Raw genomic sequence first — 17321 nt, 5'->3', positions numbered from 1 at the left:
TAGAGAGAGAGATATATAGATATAGATATATAGATATATAGATATCAAGATCTACCAATATCCTTGAGTAACATAGATGCAAAAATCCTCAACAAAATTTTGGCAAATGGAATCCAACAGCAGATCAAAAAAAGATAATCCACCATGATCAAGAGAGCTTCCTAACAGAAACGCATGGATGGTTTAACATACACAAGTCAGTAAATGTGATATATTATGTAAACAGAATTATAACCAAAAATCACATGATCATCTCAATAGATGCAGAGTAACCATTTGACAAAATCCAGCTTTCTTAATGATTAAAGCCCTCAGCAAAATCAGCATAGAAGGGACTTACCTTAAGGTAATATAAGCTATGTATGACAAACCCATAGCCAACATTGCACTGAACAGGGAAAAGTTGAAAACATTCCCCTTGAGAACTTGAACAAGACAAGTCTGCCACTTTTATCACATAGCACTGGAAGTCCTAGCCAGAGGAATCAGACATAGAGAAAGAAATAAAGGGTATCCAAATTGGTAAAGAGGAAGTCAACATGTCACTATTTGCTGATGATATGATTGTATACCTAGAAAATTCTACAGACTCATCTAAAAAGTTCCTAGATCCGATAAATGAATTCAGTAAAGTTTCAGAATACAAAATTAATGTACACAAATAAGTGGTACTACTATACGCCAAAAGGGACCAAACTGAGAATCAGATCAGAAACTCAATCCCTTTTACTATAGCTGAAAAAAAGCAAAATAAAATAAAATCATTAGGAATAGACCTAATCAAGGAGGTAAAAGACCTCTACAGGGAAAACTACAAAACACTGATGAAAGAAATCATAGACAACACAAACAAGTGAAAACATACCCCAGGCTCATAGATGGGTAGAATCAATACTGTAAAAATGGACATGCTGCCAAAAACAATCTACAAATTCACTACAATTTCCATCAAAATGCCATCATTAGTCTTCACAAAACTATAAGAAAAAAATTCTAAAATTTATATGGAGCCAAAACACAGCCAGCATAGCCAAAACAAGACTAAACAAAAAGAACAAATCTGGAGGCATCAAATAGCCCAACTTCAAACTGTACTATAAGGCTGTAGTCACCAAAACATCATGGTGCTGGTATAAAAATACACATATAGAACAATGCAACAGAATAGAGAACCTAGAGATAAAGCCAAATACTTAACAGCCAACTGATCTTTGACAAGCCAAACAAAAACACAAAGTGGGAAAGAATACCCTTGTTAACAAGTCATGCTAGGATAATTGGCAAGCCACTTGTAGAAGAATGAAATCAGATCCTCATCTCTCATCCTATACAAAAATCAACTCAAGATGAATCAAAGACTTAAGTCTAAAACCTGAAAGCATAAAAATTATAGAAGATAACATTGGAAGAACTCTTCTAGACACTGATTTAGGCAAAGACTTTATGATCAAAAACCAGAGAGCAAATGTGACAAAAACTAAGATAAATAGATGGGACTTAATCAAACTAAAGAGCTTCTGGACAGCAAAAGAAATAATCAGTAAAATAAACAGACAACCCACAGAGTGGGAAAAGATCTTTGCAAACTATGCATCCAACAAAGGACTAATGTCTAGAATCTATAAAGAACTCAAACAAATCAGCAAGAAAAAACTTAAAAAAAAAATCCCATCAAAAACTAAGCCAAGGGTTTGAATAAACAATTCTCAAAAGAAGATATCCAAAGGCCAACAGACATATGAAAAATGCCCAACATCACTAATGATATGGTTTGGCTGTGTCCCCACCCAAATCTTAACTTGAATTTTATCCCCCAGAATTCCCACATGTTATAGGAGGGACCCAGGGGGTGGAAATTTTTTACCTTCTACCACTGCTATGACCTCACCCAAACTTGGCTCACCTCCTGAGTGATCCCTCTGAGATATTAACTTTACCATCATCCCAGTCATGCAGCCGTGAAACCTCAGAATTTTCTCTGATTCCTCCTCTCTCCTCTCTCTATATAATCATTTTCCAGGTCTTGCAGACTCTAGTTTTATGATGTCTTGATTTTTTTCTTGCCCCACTTCTCCTCTGATACTGCCCTAATCAAAGGGCTTCATTTCTTCTCACCTGGAAGCGTTTAGTAAGCTCCCAGCTGCTCTCCCTGCCTCCCATCCAGCTTCTCCTTCTGGCCTATACTGTCTGGCATACAAGAGTTACCATCTTCAAGCACTGATCTTCCAGTGACTTCTCTCCTCAGAGGCAGCTGCTTTCCAAATCTATGAGCCTTGTCCTGTGCCAATCCTGTTCTCTACAGTGTCCTCCCCTTATGTTCACCTAAGTAGATTTTAGCTGAAAGGCCACTGTCTCCACAAAGCCCTTGCATCACATGTGACCTTTTTTTCCTCAGGCTGTGTTTATATCGCTTCAATAGTCCTTAACATATTATACCCTGACTCAGAACTATATATCTCCTTTATCACTATTCCACATACACACTAACACAATGTGCTTGTGTTAAGGCAGGATCTGAGTCTTCCTCATCATAGTGTTCTACATGATGTTTGGCTCACAGCAGGTGCCTAATAAATATTGCTTGAGTGACTTGAAAAACCTTGAAGCTTTCTCTGCCCAAATCTCTCTGTGTACTGCTGTAGTGCGGTATAAAAAGCAGCATACTCACGGTTTTAAAAAATCTAAATTGGGTCAGCTTATAGACTAGGCATATCAGCTGCTTAGTGCTCACCACCCAACTCAGCAAGCACCTCTCAGTGAGGGACAGGAAGGTGGGGGCAAAGAGGGATTGGACGAGCTCCCCTCATCTAGCAGCAGCTGCTCAGCAGTAGGATGGGGAGGCTCAGAGAGCAACAAGGCCAAATATGCAGGTCAAAACCTGATTTATGCTGGAAAAAATGCATGGTGACCTTAATGGCAAGATAGCTTATCATCTGATACCTACAGTAGCTGAGGGCCCACAGACATTTAGTAGCAGATACATCTTCAGCCCACCCCCATTTTAAACATCTTCATTTGAATCTTCTTTTGACCTTCCTTTGAAATGATGGCTTTTTTTTTTTTTTTTTTTTTTTTTTGCTCTTAAGCTGTCACTTAGTATACAAAAGTCATCATTTTTACATCCTGTGTTGCTAAATCTGGACACAAAACTATTTCTTCTGCCTGCTTCCCAGCAGTGGAGCTAGAGACATCAGAAAGGAGAACTGACTTACCCAAGGTCACGCAGAAAGGGCAGGCCCAGACTGGAAATCAGAAGCTGCCCTTGCCATCCTTTCTCCTTACAGGAGTCCAAGGATGAAGTGATCCGCCATTGGAAATGGAGCCTCCAAAGGACTGAAGGAGAGTGTAGACCTAGAATCAGACAGGCAGTAAACAAGTGGTCAAATGCATGTTGTTAAGGGCCGCAGAAAGAGAACTAATCTGTTACATGAATGTATAATATAATTGTAAGGGCTGCAGTAGCTCCTCATTTATCAGGTAGCACGTAAGAGCATTGGCTCCAGACTAGTCTGCCTCGGTTCAAATTTTGATTTCACCACATATTAGTCCTATGACCTTGGGCAAGTCAGTTAAGTTCTCCAAACCTTAGTTTCCTCACCTAGAAAATGGAACTTATTATTCACAAATGTTTGCTGAACACATGCCAGTCAGGTACTGTTCTATGTATCTGGGATATAGCAATGAACACTTCAGACAGAAATCCCTAACCTTGTGGAGCAGACTTCCAGTAGGGGGAATAGTTACAAACAATCCCTTCACCCCCCAGCATGTGGGGAGGGGTAAATGAGAGAATGCATGCGAGATGGTTGGCACAGACATAGTACCTAATGAATGTTTTAGGCTAAACTACAATTTGGCAAAAAGGATGTGTCAGAGCAGTGAAAACTGTGCCCACCTGTCTGCTCTTCCATTTAACTCCAGCCCTCTTCAGAATGCTGTCCTGACAGGCATCCAAGCTCAGAGGAAGGTGAAAGAAAATGGCATTTGAGCTTGACCTTATAAATGAGTGGGAGAAGAGAGAGCTAGAAAGGCCCTGACAGCCCAGGCTGAAGACTTCCTAGGCCTTGGGGATTTGGAACACAGTATGGAGATGTTGACAGGAGTAAGAAAATGATCCCAGACTGGGGATTCTTTGACTGGGTTAAGGGTGAAAGAAGAGCTTTATTTTCCATTGAGACTGGAGGTAGGTTACAGAGTTTTAGTTCCATGATGTGTGTATGTTTGTGTCGGTGTATGTATTTATAAATCAACCAGAATTTTAGCAAGTCCCTCTGCTGGAATAAATCCAGTGTTGGTCCTTGGTAAAAGACATGCAAGCCCTTATTGTTCTGAGCTGAAGTTCTCACAGAGATCTGCTGAAAGTACAGTCAGGCCTACGAAACAGATAGGTATAGCGGGTCCAAGGAACTTGAAGGGCCACAAATACTGACCAGGGTGATTCAGTATATGGAGTGCAATACATTCTCCTCTTGCTTTCCTGCTCCAGTCTCGTAGTACCTGTTTTTCCACTGAAAGTCAGCAATACTCTGGTTACGCCATGTCTCCAGCCTGTGTTCCAGTGAGACAGAGTCAGGAATGGCTTCCAAACATTTGGCCTCTCAGTGGAGGGTAAAAAGGTGAGCTTACCTGGGACCCCAGCCTGGACTTACCATTTCTTATGATACCACTGATAGGGCTACCATGTAAGACTGCCTTTCTTCCCCCTTATGGCAGGAGCAGATTGCATGGCAAGTTCACTGGTTTTCTCCTTGTCATTTGCTTGCTGTGAAATATAGTAGTAAAAGCATGTGGGCTCTGAAAACAAACTGTTGTGTTTGGAGCCTGCCTCTGTTACTGCCAAGCTGTGTGATCTAGACAATATATTTAATCTCTCTACCCTCAATATTTTTATCTATAAATTGGGGATGATAATAATACCTATCTAACTGGATTGTTGTGAGGGTTCAATGACCTCCTTTAGGTAAGGTTGCTAGAATTATGCCTAGCTCATTGATTATAGGTTATAAGTGAAATCTTGCTCTAATCACTGCCCCTTTGAGAGGGGACCTCCATTTTCTCATCTATGCAATGCAATAATGCTTACCCTGCATAGCTCCTGTGTGAGGGACCAAATAGATGATAAAGCACTATGCTAAGAGAAGTCATACAAGATGCAGTGTCCTGAGGTTGGGTTGTAGTATTCGGGGCACCCTCTACAGGGACATGATTCAATGGGGTTTTGGCTGTAGCTGTAATGCAAGTTGAGGAAATTAAGGTGTAGATAAGACTAGTGTTCTTTATTTAGTGATTTAGATATCTGAGATTATCTGTGGAGGGTGCCACCAAGCTGCATTCTGGATGACATTAGGAGATCTCTCTCTCTCTCTCTCTCTCTCTCTCTTTTATACACACACACACACACACACACACACACACACACACCCCTTGAATTTATTAGACAGTGAAGGATTTCACAGCCACATGTTGCTTTTGACTCTTACAGCTTAACACTTCAATGGAGTTAGGTTACAGCTGATATTTAGTAAGGTCAGCGTTACTTTTATCCAGTCAGTCTTCTTAAAGGAATCATAGAAAATTTACTGGTTTAAAAACTTTCTTAAAAGATAATGTTGTGGTAAACAACACCTAATCTTACATTGGAGTTTTGGGATTTTCATGCAAAATTTAAAAATGACCATGTAAATTATGAGAAACATGAATAAAGAATTTAGTCAAGTCTTAGTTTCCCATCTGTAAACTGGAATTGATCACCTTTTTTCTGGTTGTCCAGCAGAACCATGGTATAACTCAGGTGTGATAATGAATGTCAAAATGAGTAAAAAATTATAAAGTAATATATATGCATGAATAAAGGTACTATTAACTCTAATTATTATGCATTGCATATCTATATTGGGCTACATGCTTGTAATAATGATAACTGACACTTTTGTAGTGTTACTCCTTGTCAGGTACTATTCTATAAAATTTTATATGAATTAGCTCTCACAACAATTCTAGGAGGTAAGTACTAGTATCATCTTCATCCTTGTTGAATAAAGGTGACACTGAGGCATGAACAGGTGAAATCACTTTCTGTAGGTCACACAGCCAGTAAGTGGCAGATCTGGGATCTGAATCTAGGTAGTTTGATTTTGGAATGCATGCTTATAAATACTATACGAGCTTTCAGAAAGGGTTTATTTAGAGTTGCATAAGGTAATTTTGTTGTCTAATGACAATCCACCCTGAAAATCTCTCCCACTGGCCAAATAGTGACAAGTAAAAAAACAAAAACTTACACACACATGAAAACAAAACATGACAGCTAACTGAAATGAGTTGAGTCTATAAGAAATTTGAAACTATGATGATAAAAAAAAATGGGCAAATAAGATAACTGACTCAGTACAATGGGGCAGACATGACTCAGACAACAGCAGTAGTGAAAACAGCTAATTTTTTTGGGTATTAAATGCTTATTGAGTTTATTGGATCATTTACTATGGGCCAAACACTGAAACAATGTATACATATTAATTCAGTTACAACTACTCTATGAAGATAGGTGAATTTGTTATCATCCCCATTTACACGTGACATAAATGAGGCACTGGTAGGTTACATATTGTGACCAGGGTTCTATGGGCTAGTAAATGGTAGGGTGTATTAGTCTATTTGTGTTGCTATAAATGAATTACTGATGATGGGCAATTTTTGGTTCACAGTTCTGCAGGCTGTACAAGCATGGCACTGACATCTGCTTGGCTTCTGTTGAGGCCCAGGAAACTTTTACTCATGATGGAAGGCAAACTGGAAGCAGGCATGTGATATGGCTAGAAAAGGAGCAAGAGAGGGGATCCCAGACTCTTTTTTTAAAAACCAGATCTCTTGTGAATTCATTTCCATGGGGGAGGCACCAAGCCATTCGTGAGGGATCTGCCCCCATGACCCATATACCTCCCACTAGGTTCTGCCTTCAACATTGAGGATCACATTTTGAAATGAGATTTGGAGGGGACAAACATCCAAACTATATCATAGGAAAAGGATTTACAAGTCAGATAGTTTGTTTTCAGAGTCCATCGTGCTTATCTTTCATACACTATTGCCTAAATACATTCACTTTATATTATTTTCTGATAGTAAAGCCTGGATTGGTAAGTAAAATAATTAACATCTATTGAGTGTTGACTGTCAGACGCTGTGATAAGAGTCATTACAAATAAACAACATCTTTAATCTTCACAATGGCCCTGAGAGTCAGGGACTATATTTTTAAATCCCCATTTGACAAAGGGAAATTGAGAAATAGAAAGGTTACATGAGTTACTACTATAAGCAAATAACATAAGAAGTTTTAAGAGTGGAGACACAACATCACAAAACTAGTAGATGTTGGAGTTGGCATTTGAACTCTTGTCTTTCCTCCAACCAAGCTATGGTAGGGAAACCTCAAACGTCTACCTTCACAGCCACTCTATATCTATTCTCCACACATCAGCCAGCAATGTTTTTGAAGTGTAAATATAAGCAAACTTCTATAAATGACTCTCCTTTGATTTTTGGATAAAGGCCCTTTAGACCCTTAAGAAAGTCCTTGTGGCAATAGCTGTTGGGAGGGAGGAGTGGTAGTCAAATGAAATCAAAGAGGTTGGCAGGATCCTGTAATAGCCTTGGAAGCCATGATAAAGAGTTTGGACTTTATCCTGTGATGAAAATGTACTGAAGGGGTTTGGGCTAGACAGTGGCATGATGTAAATGGCTCTTTGGTTTCTGTGTGTGGAATGGTCTGTAGAAGTCAAAGGAGCCAGAAGCTCAGTGAGGAGGGTATTGTAATATTCAGGTGAGAGAGGGTGTTGGCTTAGACCAAGGTAGATGGAAAGTGGTCAGTGACTGGGTTTATTTAGAAGGTGAGGCAACAGGCTTTACAGACAAACTGGGTAGGAAATGTGAGGAAAAATGAGAAATCAAGGATTACCGTTAGATCTTGGCCCCCCCAACTAGATGAATGGTGGCACTGCTAGTAAAGAAATGAGGAATATGGGGTGGGGGAGAGGACTGAAATCAGTGAGACTCAAGAACTTTTACTGCCAAGTCAAGTGTGAGATGCATATATAAGAGGAAAAAAAACAAAACAAAACAGAAAAAAACAACAACAACAACAACTGTGGGAATCCAGAGGAGGAGAAACACATTTCCAGGTGAGGAGATCAGAGGGTGTTTTCCAGTAAAGGTAGCAACTATGCTATTCTGGGCTTGGAAAAACAGGTAGGATTAGGAATATGGAGTTAGTGAGGAGAGGAAGGATGGGAAGAGATTAAGTGTTTTTCAAACACAATAATTTCTGTCATTTACAGACATCATTTTGCTTACTATTTTCTCTTAAAGTGACTCGCTTCTGAAAAGTTTAATAATTTAAAAACAGAGCTTTATTCTAGTGCTGTAAATTGATTTAGTTATCTGTTCTTAAATACACATTAAAAATAAACATCTATTAAATGTGTTGTTAACTTAATAATAGCTAGCATTTGTTGAGTACTGCTAAGAACAGTTCTAAGTGATACAAATCAATAATTTCATTTGCCCTGATACTGTTTGTTCCTAAGTGCTTTATGTGTACTAACTCATTTAATCCCTGTGGCAGTGTTATGCTATGGGGGTATCGTCTTCCCTGTTTTACAGACGGGGAAGCTATAGCCCAGAGGATGTGAGCAATTTACCATGGTTGCACAAATAGTAAGTAGCAAAGCTGGGCTTTGCACTCCAGGTCTCTTTGCTGAATTACTTCTCCAGTAGCACTCAGGGGAGGGCAACTTTGGCTTCACATGAGAGTTACCTGGGCAGTTTTTGTTTTGTTTTTGTTTTCATTTTAATACCCATGTATAGGCCCCAACTAAACCAATTAAATTAGAATATTTGGGATGGGTCTCCAGCATCTGGGTCTTTGCAAAGTTCCCCAAGTGCTTCTCACATACAGCCAGGGTGAGAACATCTGCTCCACGCAATAAGGCCTCTACCACCCATCTATAATCACCCCTTTAATTACAACACTCTGGGAAACATGAGCAAGCTTAGGGCATTTGAGACAGATAAATGCTCAGGAAAAGGCATGAAGATATTCATGAGCAGCTTAAAGAAATGTATCTAGTGCCCTTTAGATTCACAGAGGTCCAGGAGTTCATGTATCTGGTATGGAAACAGCAGCCCACACAGGGAATGTAGTGGTAGAAGCTCACACCATCCTCTGAGATGAGCCTGGATTGCCTGGTTCTCGATTAACATGCTGTCTGATCTTTTCACCAAATTTAATTTGCTGGCAGATTATTAACTTTCAGTTGCTGAAGTGTGTTGGAGCCTGAAAGGGGAAAGGAGCCTAGCAACCAATTGCATGGCTTAGCAACCAATTATCACACTTTAGTTACAGCAGATGTGGGCGTCTGTCTGCAAAATTGCCGCTGCTGGAGCTGGAAACACAAGTTACAGGGTAGCCAGGCAGCTGCTGGTAGCAAGTACAGAGAAAGCATCCTTCTGCTAACCCACTGGATGAATTTAGGTAAGTCACTTACTTGTTTCTGAACCTTAGTTTCCCCAGCTATAAAATGGGGCTAGTTTGCAAATATCAAATAAAAAATGTCTTCATTCTTTTCTGCAAATTCTAACTTGGATTAAGAGTTATTTAGTTTTATATTTATCATTTATAGAGCACTTATCATGTATATTAGTTTCCTATTGTTCCTGAAGAAATTACCACAAATTTGATGGCTTAAACAAGAAACATTTATTATCTTACAGTTCTGGAAGTCAAAAGTCCAAAATTCATCTCAGTGGCTAAAATTAAGGTATCAACAGGATTGCATTCTTTTCTGGAGGCTCTATAGGAAGAACTTGCCTGCTTTTTCCAGCTTCTAGAGGCTGCTAGCATTCCTTGACTCATGGCTCCCTTCCGTCTTCAAACCCAGCAATGGCTAGTCAAGTCTTTCTCACATTGCAGTACTCTGACACTAACTCTGCTGCTTTTTTCACATTTAAGCACCTTTGTAATTACATTGGGTTCACCTGGATGATCCAGGATAATCTCCCTACTTTAAGGTCACTGATTAGCAATTTTAATCCCATCTGCTACTCTAATTCCCCATTCCTCTTTGCCGTGTAACCTAATATATTCACAGGTTCTAGGTATTAGTATGTGACTATGTTTGGTGGGGAGGGGGAATGGGGTCTTTACTCTGACTACCACACCCTGTGTCAGGCACTATTCTAAGTATTTTACATGTAATAAATTTATTTAATCCTCACATGTATCAAACTCATTTAATAATCCTCTGAAGTAGAGAGTATTACTATTTCCATTTTATATACAAGGAGACTAAAGCACACAGAGGTTAAGTAGTTATATGATTTACCCCTAGTAAAGCATTACCCTCACTAATTTTTACCACCCCAAGGCCAGGAACTTTTATGCTTGTTTTATATGTTAGGAATTACATTTGGCTGCTAGTAACAGAAATGAGATATAAATGTGATTTAAATAACGCAGACATTTATTTATTTATTTATTTGTTTATTGTATTTGGGCTCTGGGGTACATATGCACATCCTGCATCCTGCAGGATTGTTGCATAGGTACATACAAGCCATGGTGGTTTGCTGTCTCCATTCCCCCCACCCCCGTCACCTTCATCAGGCATTTCTCCCGGTTTTATCTGTCCCCATTCTCCCTGCCCCATCCTGCCACTGCCCCTCCACCTGTTCTCATTGTTCATCACCCACCTATGAGGGAAAGCATGTGGTGTTTGGTTTTCTGTTCTTGTGTCAGTTTGCTGAGAATTATGGTTTCTAGGTTCATCTATGTCTCTACAAAGGACATGAATTCATCGTTTTTTATGGCTACATAGTATTCCATGGTGTATATGTGCCACATTTTTTTTTTCATACTCTCTTCAATGGGCATTTGGGTTGGTTCCAGGTCTTTGCTATCGTAAACAGCACCACAATGAACATACGTGTGCATGTGTCTTTATGAGAATGATTTATAATCCTTTGGGTATATACCCAGTAATGGGGTTGCTGGGTCGTTTTTATGTAAAAAAGGATCTAGAGATAGGCTGTTCATGGTTGGTATGGTAACTCCATACAATGGTTTTTATCCTGAAGGTCACAGGACGGCTGCTAGAGCTCCAGTTGTCATATTCCCATTGTAAACAGTGGGAAAAACAAAAATGATGTGACAGCTTTCAGGGAAATTTGACTTTTAGTTGATAACTAATAGCATCTCTACCACAACTATCAAGTATGAAAAACTAGTGTCTTACGATAGTCCATAGCTATGATGTCTCAGCCCATGGTCTTCCTGGGAACCCTCAGAAGGAAGCTTCCACCTCTTGTTTGGGAAAATGCTATAAGGTGTAGGGCAGGGAAGGTCAACTGCAAAATCTTATAGGGACTTGGTTGGTAAGTTACATGAGAGTCCAAGACATTGCAGGGTAGATGCATTTGAGAGTGATGGGGCCCGGCACGGTGGCTCATGCCTGTAATCCCAGCACTTTGGGAGGCCGAGGAAGGTGGATCACCTGAGGTTAGGAGTTCAAGACCAGGCTGACCAATATGGTGAAACCCTGTCTCTACTAAAAATACAAAAATTAGCCAGGTGTGGTAGGGTGCACCTGTAGTCCCAGCTACCTGGGAGTCTGAGACAGGAGAATTGCTTTAATCCAGGAGGCAGTGGTGGCAGTGAGCTGACATCATGCTACTGCACTCCAGCCTGGATGACAGAGTGAGACTTCATCTCAAAAAAAAAAGAAAAAAAAGAAAAAGAACAGTGGAAATTATGGCATACTAGAGACCACATGCTGTCTAAATAAAGCCAGCCACTAACCAGTTCTAGTTGATTTTCCTAAATGGCCTATTCTGATTTTCTTCAACGGAATCTGGAAATCCAGATTTTCTTATGTAATATTTTGATCTTTAAATAATGGATCAACTTCATGTTTACATTATGTGGGACAAACTAAACATAGAATCCAGTCCCACGTAACTAGTTTTCAAGCACTTGTGTAATGATAAGAACACTACATTAGGAGAACAGGATTCTAGCTCAATTTGCAGTGTGGCCATGTGCAAGTATCTTTCTGTCTCTGGGATTCACATTTCCAATCTTTAATCTGAGGTATTTGCCTACAGAATTTCTATGGAGTCTTCAAGTTCTGATGTTCTATAATTTTTCCCTATATTTAATAACCAAATAAAAGATTACTTGCTTTAAAAAATTAATGCTTATTTCAAATTTTACTTTTTAGGGAACATAACCCATTATACAATTGCTAACTCTACAATTGCCATTTGGGAAAAACATCTAGTGGCTTATTTAACATTTATTGTCAAGACTTCCTTAGTTAGAAACTACTTGCTTCATCCAATTCACTTAGGTATTTTGAAGTTACTGAAATTCCTACTAACTTATTCTTTTAATGTATATGTTGAACAAATAATTATTGGTATGGCTGTCTAAATCGATTATCTGGTTACTTTACAGGAAAGTTTGAGGGAAAGATAAGGGTTGGGAGTGAGTCAAATTTAAGAGGAATTCCTTTGGGGGAGAGTGCAGGAAGCAAAGAGATAATGGCAGAAGGAGTATAAAATTAATTGTAAAATCTGTTATTTTTTTAATACCTACCGGCACTTCCTATAAGTTATATCATTTGATCTACCCACAAGCCAATTAGAAGTATTGTCTTTCCCATTTTATAGTGTTAAGCAGGAGATGATAAACTTTTTCAGTGAAGGCCCAGACAGTAAATATTTTAGGCTTTATGGGCCAAATGAGGTGAATGTCGCATGTTTTTCTTTTTTTAAAAAGACAACCCTATAGAAAAGTACAAAAATATACAGAAACAGGCTGCAGGCAGGGTTTGGCTCACACTATAGTTGGCCAGTGCCTAGGCGTAGATGCTAAAAGCATGGATGCTGGAGACAGCAGAATTAGAGTCTGGGCTCCACTTCTTACTGTGTTCAATTGAGCAAGGTACTTAGCCATTCCCTGCCTCAGTGTCTTCATCTGTAAAAATGGGATAAGTATGGAACTTACCTCATAGGCTTGTTGTGTGGATTCACTAAGGTGTTATTTGTAAGTGCTTGGAGCAGTGCTTCACACATAAATGCTTGTCAGATAAATAAGAAAACCAAGAATCTGTTGTTGAAATGGTAGAGGTATGCTTGGAAACAGAGACCTCTCTAACATGCTTCTGATTGTACCCTATAAGTAGCCACTTTCTCTACATCTGTGCCTGGTGGGCCAGGTTTTTCAATGAGGTTCACTGCTCCATTTGCTCTGCTATCTGTATTAAATGCCTGAGATGACACACCAGACACACAGAATCTCTGGTCAATCTTGCCTAGGTTTGTGTGCCTTTCAGCCTAGAACCTCAATGTCACACTGCCTCTGAATAAGCCACTCAAGGAGGTGTCAACCTCCCCTATTCCTTGAGAACATACACCACCATTGTATCAACTTGCCATGGGGCTGGACCCCTTTGCAACCACAAAGGAATTCCTCTCATCAGCATTTGACAAATTCGATCACTTCTTCCTCCTTGAAACTTTCTTCCATGGCTTCCTAGACTTCCTTGGCTTTCAATACTCTCCTAGTTTCACACCCACCTCACTGATTGCTCTATCTCAGACTTCTTTGCTCTTTTCTTCTCACCTCCCCAACCTCTAAATATTAGAGGTCTCCAGTTCTTAGTCATTGGACCTCTTTTCTTCTTAATTTGTATTTCTTTCCTTGGTGACCTCATTTTCACCCATGGCTTTAAGTAACATTTATATGTTAATGACTCCCAAATTTATATCTCCGCCCTGCCTTGTCCTTTAACATGTATATCCAACTGATTACTTAACATCTCCACTTGTATATCTAATAGGCATTACAAACTTAATATGTCCCCAACTGAACTCCTGATGCAAAAACCAAGACCTAATTGAGGTAGATCTCTACCTCAATTAATAACAAATTCCAGATGCTTCTTTCCAGATGCTCAGAATAAAAGCCTTATGTCTCATTTTCTTTCACATTCCACATCTAATCCCTCAGGAAATCCTGTTGGTTCTACCTTAAAAACACATTTAAAGTTGATTACATCTCACCACCTCCCCTGCTATCACTCTGGTCTAAACTACCGTTATCTAGGAATACTACATTATCCTCCTTACTGCTCTGTTCCCTCCCTTAACCTCCTACAGTCAATTGTCTACACAACATCCAGTGTGGGTATGTTAAAACTTAAGTCAAATCATGTCACATGTCACTCTTCTGCTCAGAATCCTTCAGTTGTCACCCGTCTCACTCAGAGTAAATCCTCAATTGTCACAATGATCTTTAAGACCCTACATGATCAGGTCCTCATTACCTCAGTGACTTTATCTTCTGCTACAGTTCAGTGCTCACTCCACTTCAGTCACACCAGCCTCCCCACTCTTCCTTAGAGTTGCCTGGCACATGCCAGCCTTAAGGCATTGCTGGCTCTTCCTTTTGCTTCGGATATTCTGTTTTCAGAGGTCCTCATGGCTGGCCATGTCACCTTGATCAAGTATTGTTTATGTGTCATCTTCTCAGTGAGCCTTACCCTGACCATTCCTTTTAAAAATTGCACAATACTTTTCCCCACCCTCTCTGCTTTTTCCCTCAATAGCAGTTATAACCATCTGACATACTATATATTTTATTTGTTTGTCATTTGTCTTTCCATACTAGAATATAAGCACCATGAGAGCAAGGATTTTGACGGTTTTATTCACCAAAATATCCTCAATGCCTGGAACAGGAATAGTGCCTAACACATAGAAGATATGCGATAAATATTACTTGAATAAATAAATAAAAGAAATGCTTCCTCCACTGTATCCTTCCCTTTATTGCTTTCCCTCTCTTCAAGAATATAAAATAAACCAAAATACCCTGAGAGGTTCTAGAGGCAGGCTCACAAAAGAATCACAGCACAAAAGGAGAGAAAGAGTGAAGAAAAATAAACGAGTTGTCTTATGCCTGCCTCTATTTCATTTGTCTGGCTGCCAGGGTTTCATGAGGCTCTCTCAATCTAGGCTCTGGGGTTTGGGGACTGGGATATTTTTACTGCTTCTAATAGTTTCCCCCCACAAGCCTAAGCTCCCTTCTCCTCCAAGCCTCAGAACCTTGCTCTGTGACAGGCTCAGATTCCTCATAGGAGTGAAGCAACCAGCATACCTGGCTGCTAATAGAGACTAAGGGTTTGTGAGTCCACTGTGTGTGTCTGTGTGAACTCATGCACACAAGTATTTTTCTAGTCTGCACCCATCATGTATGGTGTGAGTCCACGTGGTCTGCATCAGGTTTGGCAAGGTCCTTCACAGTTCTTAATGGTCCTTTCTGCAATCACCTCAACCCTACTTCTACTGCCACCCAACTGCTAATCACTATAATCAGAGCTAACATCTGCCATGCATTGTGCTAAAAACTTTACATGTACTCACTTGTTTACTCCTCATAGCAACTTTTTGATATAGTTATTATTATTATTTCTGTTTTCGAGATAAGGAACCTGAGGTACAGAGAGGTAAACTAACCAGCTCAAGTTCTATATTGCTTCCAGCTCATGTTGGTTTAACCTTACCTATAGTCTGACATTTTCTGTTTTAAAAAAAGCTCATCAAGATATACCTAATTGATTTTACCACACATATGGATCCACTTCACGATTCACTAAAAGTTTGCAAATCACCCTTTGAGAATCATCACCTTAGATGTTTTCCCTCTTTCAAAACTGTTTGCATTTCTCAGAGACCTGCAAAATGTTTTCAACCCCACAGGTTGTCACTCTGTGGAATTTCAGGCATCAAGAGAGGCATGGAAGGAGATGGAGGCATCCTTAGCAAGCCTCAGAGTGATGAAAGTTGGACACTGTACGGCTTGCTCTGGCCCTCTCAGAGTTTCCTCTGCCCTTCTCGGAACGCAAGCTCAGGCCTTTTTCTCCTCTCTCTGAACACCAATTCACTCAACAAACATTTTCTGAGAGCCTCTCAACACTAGGGGCTCTGCCAGAGGCTATGAGAAAGCAAAATTATATGGAGGAGATAAGTTCATACACAACTAACTACATAAACAAAGCAGTGGCAAGTGTCTGAAAAAGTGTGCCAGCAAGATGCCATGAGCATTTACAGAAAGGGAGATGAATTTCAGCTTGAGTCCAGGCTCCAATACATAGATGGCATTTGATCCAGGCCTGGAAGGATGGCTAGTATGTAGATAGCCAGAAGTAGCGGAAAATTAATTCTGAGAGAATATTTAAAGAGACTAAAGAGTAGTTAGAAGAGTACTTAGAGCCAGGTTATAGATACTTGTTAATATCTAGCTAAGGAATTTGAAGTTAATCTTGTAGAAAATAGGGAGTTATTAAAAGTGTTTGATCAGGGGAGGATCTGAATCAAGCAGTGCTTTTGGAATATAACTTCAGCAGTATTGTGAGAATGTATTGGAAGGCAGCAAAAGTGGAGGTGGAGGGACACATAGGAGGCTAATGGGATGGTCCAGGAGAGACATAATAAACAAGGGCCTGACCCGGGGTAGTGGTTATGGGTATGGAGATGAGGGGGCACACAGAAGAAATGCCATACGAGTAGAGGTAACAGGCCTTGACAACTAATATGCATAGGTGTAGAGGCAATGCCTTCTCTTCTTCCCAGTTTACTCCATCAGAGCTTCCACAGCAGCCTATATGATCTCTGTGAATATATCGTATCAGGAAGAGGAAAAATGGGGGTTGTTGGGTGGCTCCTGCTGTGAGACACGAAAGGAAGAGGAGACAGTTCACCATAGGCAGGCTGGATGGAGCCAGCTTGTCCTGTTACCATAGCACCTCAGAAAAGTATTAAATTTTAGGGCTGGAAAGTGGACCTTAGGATCCTCTTGTGAGAATGTCATACTGTGAGGAGCGGCCAGATGAGGATAGAGGAGTCTAGCAAGGGAGGAGCCTGGTATGTTTTGGCTCTGTGTCCCCACCCAAATCTCACCTTGAATTGTAATAATCCACATGTATCAGGAGAGAGATTGGTGGGAGGTAATTGAATCATGAGAGAATCACGCTGTTCTCATGATAGTGAGTTCTCATGAGATCTGATGGTTTTATAAGAAGCTCCCTCCTTTACACAGTGCACATGCCATGATTGTAAGTTTCCTGAGCTCCCTCCTCCCCAGTCATGCAGAGTTGTGAGTCAATTAAACCTCTTTTCTTTATAAATTACTCAGTCTCAGGTATTTCTTCATAGCAGCATGTGAATAAGCTAATACAGAGCCTTTAGGAAAAACGTTA

At 40.0% G+C, this 17321-nt stretch overlaps 1 protein-coding gene across 1 annotated transcript in view; it reads left to right on the top strand.

Annotated features, from left to right (window-relative positions):
* The first annotated feature begins 9467 nt into the window (after positions 1 to 9467).
* ARHGEF9 (Cdc42 guanine nucleotide exchange factor 9) overlaps positions 9468 to 17321 on the top strand; it is a 179438-nt gene continuing 171584 nt past the window's right edge. The window contains exon 1 of the mRNA XM_032255777.1: positions 9468 to 9535. The gene's annotated coding sequence lies outside the window, so the exon portion shown is untranslated. The remainder of the gene's footprint in view (positions 9536 to 17321) is intronic.

This window comes from Sapajus apella, unplaced genomic scaffold (assembly GCF_009761245.1).
Source record: "Sapajus apella isolate SASKATOON/1434 unplaced genomic scaffold, GSC_monkey_1.0 scaffold91, whole genome shotgun sequence".
NCBI classification, from domain to species: Eukaryota; Metazoa; Chordata; class Mammalia; order Primates; family Cebidae; genus Sapajus; species Sapajus apella.
The sequence above is the reverse complement of the archived record's forward strand: the minus strand, read 5'-3'. Positions and strand labels throughout refer to the sequence as shown.